The sequence below is a fragment of the Oculina patagonica genome, chromosome 13, assembly GCF_052425735.1.
Source record: "Oculina patagonica isolate OP01 chromosome 13, crgOcupat, whole genome shotgun sequence".
Lineage (NCBI taxonomy): Eukaryota > Metazoa > Cnidaria > Anthozoa > Scleractinia > Oculinidae > Oculina > Oculina patagonica.
Genome location: NC_135770.1, coordinates 6,597,223 through 6,603,222, shown reverse-complemented (window position 1 = coordinate 6,603,222; position 6,000 = coordinate 6,597,223). Strand labels below are relative to the sequence as shown.

The window sequence follows — 6,000 nt, the reverse complement described above, 5'->3', positions numbered from 1 at the left end:
TCTTCGAAGCGTTTCCACAAGTGATGCCGGGACCTATTCATGCGTGGCAAAAAATTCTCAGCGTTCTATCGAGGCAACATCCGCTCTTGAAGTGTTCAATACACCCATGTCCTGCAGCAGTATAAAATCAGGCCGCAGTGGAAGCTCTTCAGGTAATTACATGATTGACCCTGATGGTAAAGGAGGCGTGACTCCATTCAGTGTGTACTGTGACATGAGTGACAAGGGCGGTGTTGGCGTGACGGTCATAAGTCACGACAGTGAGAGTAGAACCCATGTTAATTACAAATCTCCTGGATGTGGAAGTGCAGGATGTTACAGTAAAGATGTTCGATACACTGGAGTCAGCACTGCTCAGCTAGCAGCACTCACTCGAGTCTCACAGAACTGTGAACAGTTTATCAAGTTTGAGTGCAATAATGACATCTTGTTTATTGAGAAAGGCTATGCTTGGTGGGTGTCACGTGATGGAACAAAAATGAACTACTGGGGCGGAGCTACAGGCCATGACAACATGTGCGCATGCGGAGTAACAAATTCTTGTACTGGTGGTACAAAGTGTAATTGTGATAACAGTGGCAGTGGTTGGTTTGAGGACAGCGGTCTGTTGACAGACAAGTCTGCTCTGCCTTTGACACAAATCAGACTGGGAGACTTAAACAACCCAAACGAAGAAGGTTACCATACATTAGGAAAACTCAAGTGTTATGGTCAGGCGTAAAAGTTATGGCTTGACATTACTGACAGCTGCTTCACAAAGACAACAGACATCAGCGAGTATGTTAAATAGAACTTATATCATTGCATTTATCATCATCTATGCCTCTGTTTATTAATTAATTTAGCCAACGTAAAGAGAAACACGTGATCATTTTTTTATAACTTTAAAATTGGTATGGATTGAATAACACTTTATGCTTTAGCTTTAACAGCCTTTAAACAAAGGATAGACAATTAAATTTACCAGTTATGATAGTATTTGAAAAAAAAAATATTCCTTTTGATTTCAAGTAATGGCATATGAAACCAAGACCGACACAGTTTATTGTCCCAACACTGTAATTTCCTATGTGTCAATAAACTCTTATTTCAGTGCAATTGCTGTAACAATATCAAGCACATATAAATACCCTGCTTATTCTTTTTCGTGTTATTTGATAAAGGAGAAAAAATGTATCCGAGACCAAGGCAATATAACTCTTTCTGGATTCAGAAATTCTTCCTCCTAAAGTATTTTTTCTCAAGGTCCCAATAAAGAACTTTAATAACTCCGAGGATAAAAAGCTGAATTTTTACATTATTTAATAAGTGCTGGAAACCTTGAGTAAAAGATATAAGAAAAGGGAATTTCAGATCTCCCGCTGTCACTTTTCCCTCCCTCCCCCGTCCAATACTTAATTGACTAATTAAGAGGTCCCCGCAATTTTGTGTTCTTTCTAATGCAAACATATTAACCAAAAACTCCAATATTGCAAAAATAAATTTCTAGTTTTTCCATTTCTCTTCACCTTGGGAACCTCCTCTTTTCATCTTCTCGTCTCCCGCTTTGCATAAGCTACCCACTCGCTTCACTATGGCTACCAGGTTACCGCTCCTGTCTCGTTGAACGCTTTCCGTATTTACACGAATAAGTGCCGCCCCCGAATAAGCGCCACCCTCGAATAAGCGCCGCATTTGGGACAAAAAAGTTAATAAGCGCCTCCCCCGAATAAGCGCCGCAGACCCAATGCGGCGCTTATTCGAGGAATTGCGTATAACTGAAAATAGCACTACAAAGCAACTCTTAAACAGCTTTGGAAATTCCTTTTCGACAAAAGCGATGGTCCGCAGTTCAAGTTATTATACTTAACCGCTCGCCCATTATTTTTTATTCCAAATTTCTTACAATACGTAGTTCTGTTAACGTTGCCCAAGGCCGTGAACTTTGTTTGGTCAGCAAGCAGAACAACTCTCTTCTGTAAGAGGCGAATACTAATAATCAAAGTCCCTTCTTTTAGTTACTGCAGAAGTTTCGGGTAGATTAGATTGTTTGTGGTGTCCAATTTTTAAATAAGCGCCGCCCTCGCATAAGCGCCGGACTTGAGGCGCGAAAAATTTAATAAACGCCGCCGCGCTTATTCGAGTAAATACGGTATACACTACAGAAGTGTGTGTGAGCTCGGTAGGCGAATCACACCACAGAAGCGAAGATATGGAACCTGCCGAAATTCGCGCGCCAAGCATTGCCCCACCCTTATTGGCAGGCTTGACGTTGATCCCTGAAACAATAATCGGAAAATTACACGTCGACCAAGACGATAGATTATTTTTTCAGTCCAGACATGTACTGAAGGTACAGTTTTTTCCTTAAAAATTCATACATATTTCAAACAAAGGAAAAATAAGTCCAGTTCTGGCCCTCTCCCTCTGTCGCGCAACGTCGTTGCGTGAGCAGAACTAGCTCGAACTGGACTAGCGACTGAGGGCAAAATATGCAAATCGTAATTCACACGACAAATACTTCAAAGCAATATGCCGCTAGGTACGCTCAAAGCAACTAATTTTAGCGATTTTGGCGAGTTGGGCCAAAATCGCTAAATTTAGTGCTCGTTACAATTTGTCTCGGTCAAATTTAATACCCATTAATTTAATAGCCCCGCCCGTCAGAGGAACACAAAATTAAATACAGTGGCCCTTTTCAACTATATGACAACGCCAGAAGGTAAGGGCAACAATTAAGAAGGGTTGGGAGAGAGCTGGGATCGCCGGCATGGTGGAAAATATGTCTGATTTCTCTGACGAGGACGACTTTTTAACATTTGCAATTCACTTTGTTCTTTCTGACAATGGTAATGTTCGTTCAATTTTAAGTGACCTTGTTTAAACTTAATCTTAGCTGTATATGTTAAAATTGTTTTTTTTTTTTTTTTTTAATTTTCGGAAAATGGCTAAATTTAATAGTCGCTAAATCTTGCTCACAAAAAATCGCTAAAATTAGTAGTCGCTAAAAATAGTAACCTTAAGGTATATAGTAAACGGTATATTGTTCAGCCCGGCCAACGTTATACTAACAGTATAATGTATTGGGACAACACTCCGAATGAATGAAATACTTTATTAAAGTGTCTGAAGTATTTAGCTTAAAAAAACTAATTGTGGACACTATTTACATTATTATATATCTAAGCTATTTAAAGTTAAAATATTTACACTTAAATTATAAGAAGAAGAAAAACTGAAGAATCGTGCTACATACATTAATAAATAAATAAATCAATAAATTACAATAGAATATAAAATTTTATCATAAAAGTAGGTGAAAGATAAAAATTGCAGTTAAGAGTTAAAAATTAAAAATTTAAAAATGTATATCGGCTAGCTGCATATGTCACATTGACACTCAGTTTGTATAAGACGGGTGAGGTCGACATAACATACCCGTAATATAACGAGCACAATTTCCCAGTCCCTTGGTAAGTCGTTATATTACGACCTAACTTTACTATAGAGGATGCCATTCCCTCGCCCATACCCCCATACCCACACCTCTGGAACATAGCACATTGACAGCAAAAATGAAAGAGCTCTATCCCAAAGGTTTGAAACAGATCCAATGCAAACTGAAACCGGAAAAAAGGTCAAAGAAGGTCAGAGCTCAGCGCCAACAAACATTGTCTGTCTTTGAGCACACAGAAATAAGTTTCGCTCTATTTTGAAGACTTTTTTCAAAACTAGATAATTCTTGCAGCCTCACCGGACGGTGTTATGGAGATATCAAAGACACGCCCAGTCTCCAACTCGGTGGTATTTTCATCGATATTTCTCTCCGTTATTTGCTTCGCGGGATTGATTCACGTCGAGTTTGAACTTCACGTTCATCGACAAATGCTTCAAGTCTTGAATCAACAAAGAGAAGAAAAGCACAAGCTACGAAACACAGCAAACGACGAAAATATGAGTCTGTGATGAAAATGTTACACAGTGATTCAAACAAAGGTGAGTTATTTAATGATTGAGAAGATAGTTATATACGAGGAATTTTATTTATCTAAAGAAGCTACAGCTGAAACTAAGGAAGTTGAAACATGACTCCTGTGAATAGATATCCCAAGTTCTTATTTTGGGGAAATAATTCCGAGCATTCTAGCGCCCTTTATTCTAGTAATATCTCATGAATGCACAACAAATTTGAGGTTTAAAACTGAGTTAAAAATTGCGTTTTACTTCTAAAAAGATGCGCTTCCCCGTTGTAAGACAGTATCAAAGAAAAATTGTTAATAGAAAGTACTTTTCAGCATTAATAAATATTTCATACGACTTCCTTTAAAGCTGATAATACCGATTGACGGAAATTCGATGTTGCTATGGCTGAAGGCCTATCACGGGAGGCTAATTCAGTACATCTTTAGTGAGGCAAAATTTAGCATTCAGTGACATTTATGCGTGAGACTGAAAGTTATCCTACAGAAAAATGAGAAGTAAAATAGACATTTAACAAGTGATTGTTTTTCTCTTTTCAACAACTGTGGGCATTGTTTTACAAAAAAAACTGAAACACTGAGCACAAACATTTCAGTGAAGAATGAATACCTAAGCTAATTTCAAAAGTATGTTTACTGGCCAGAAGTCGATTTTATAGCTATTGTTGCTTTTAAGTATAAGCCATACGGTTTAAGTTTTCCCGACAATTTCAGAACAAATCAAATCAGCGGTAATATTTTGAACAAGTTCCGACCCTTTTAGGTTGTAAGTCACTGTCCACCTCTTCAACAACAATAACAACAATAACATTTATAACGAGCAAATTCCATGAAATGTTCAAATGCGCATGACAACATTAAAAACCTTATTACAATAATTTAATAACAACTACGAATGAATGAATGAGCTTAAAAAAAGACGAACAGTGCTGGCCCTTCTTATGTCAAATGGTAGCACATTCCATAGTTTCGGTGCAGATTATCTCAAGCAACAGGGGCACCCATCGAGAATATAGTTCAAAACCACTTAAAGATAGCACCGTTGAACGTATTTTAGTATTTAAACGGTAGATAAAGGCATATTTTTATCCCCTAAAATTTTTTTATCTGTTCGGATTTCCTAGCTGAAAGTCTAGTGATCCGAAAGTTATAGGGATCAAAACTTACCTTTTCGAAAATTCCAGCCAGAGAAAGGCTCCCGAAAATTCTAGGTGACCTTTTTAGAGTAAAAAATCCGTTAAAAATGAACAATTATACCATTTTTTTAGATATTCGAAAATCCTAGGAAAGGCATGCAAGCAAAAAAATTTACAATGAATGTTCCGAAAATTCTAGATCTCAAATCGTCTTCCGAACAGATATTTTAACGAAATATTCCGTTGGGTGCCCCTGAAGCAATCCTTCTGTGCACTGTCAAATTAAACCGTTTGGTGCGTTACGGAAGCTCTGAAAAGTCCGTTTAGTAGACTGAGTGAAACATCAACTAAGTAGATTCATTCTGTAATTTTCCTTCTAGCACAACACATTCGTAACAAACGCCACGTGCCGGAAATAACAAACAAGAAAACAAACACCAGCGAAACCATCGATCGTGACGACATCAAAAGAGAAGTTCTAATTGCTCTAAGTAGCCTGGTCTGTAATGCTCAATGCCCCAAAGGCGTTAGGGGAAGACGAGGCAGGCCTGGTCCCAGAGGCTCTCCAGGTAAACATGGACCGCCCGGGCCGCAAGGACCACAGGGACCTAAAGGAAACCAAGGTACTCAGGGAATTGAGGGAACTCCGGGATCTAAAGGCGACCAAGGCCCCCAAGGACCCAAGGGCGATCCTGGTAAATCTATCTCAGCCCCTTCAATTGTGGCACCTCCGATGTCTATGGTGGTAAACGAAACTGGTCCAGCCTCGTTTCAGTGCGAGGCTGAAGGAAACCCGGAACCTAAAGTCACGTGGCTGAAACAAAATTCCAGTCTTGTCGCGGACAAACGAGTTGTGCCGTCACGTGGTGGCCTGATGATTACAGGTGTGACGTCGCAAGATGAAG

The 6,000-nt window shown here is 39.0% G+C and overlaps 1 pseudogene across 1 annotated transcript in view; it reads left to right on the top strand.

Moving 5' to 3' along the window:
• Nucleotides 1-1,059, top strand: part of LOC144634955 (uncharacterized) — a 9,437-nt pseudogene extending 8,378 nt beyond the window's left edge. The window contains exon 6 of the transcript XR_013567288.1: nt 1-1,059. This exon is cut by the window's left edge and continues 425 nt beyond it. The product of XR_013567288.1 is annotated as an uncharacterized LOC144634955 (transcript).
• The last annotated feature ends 4,941 nt before the right edge of the window (nt 1,060-6,000 follow it).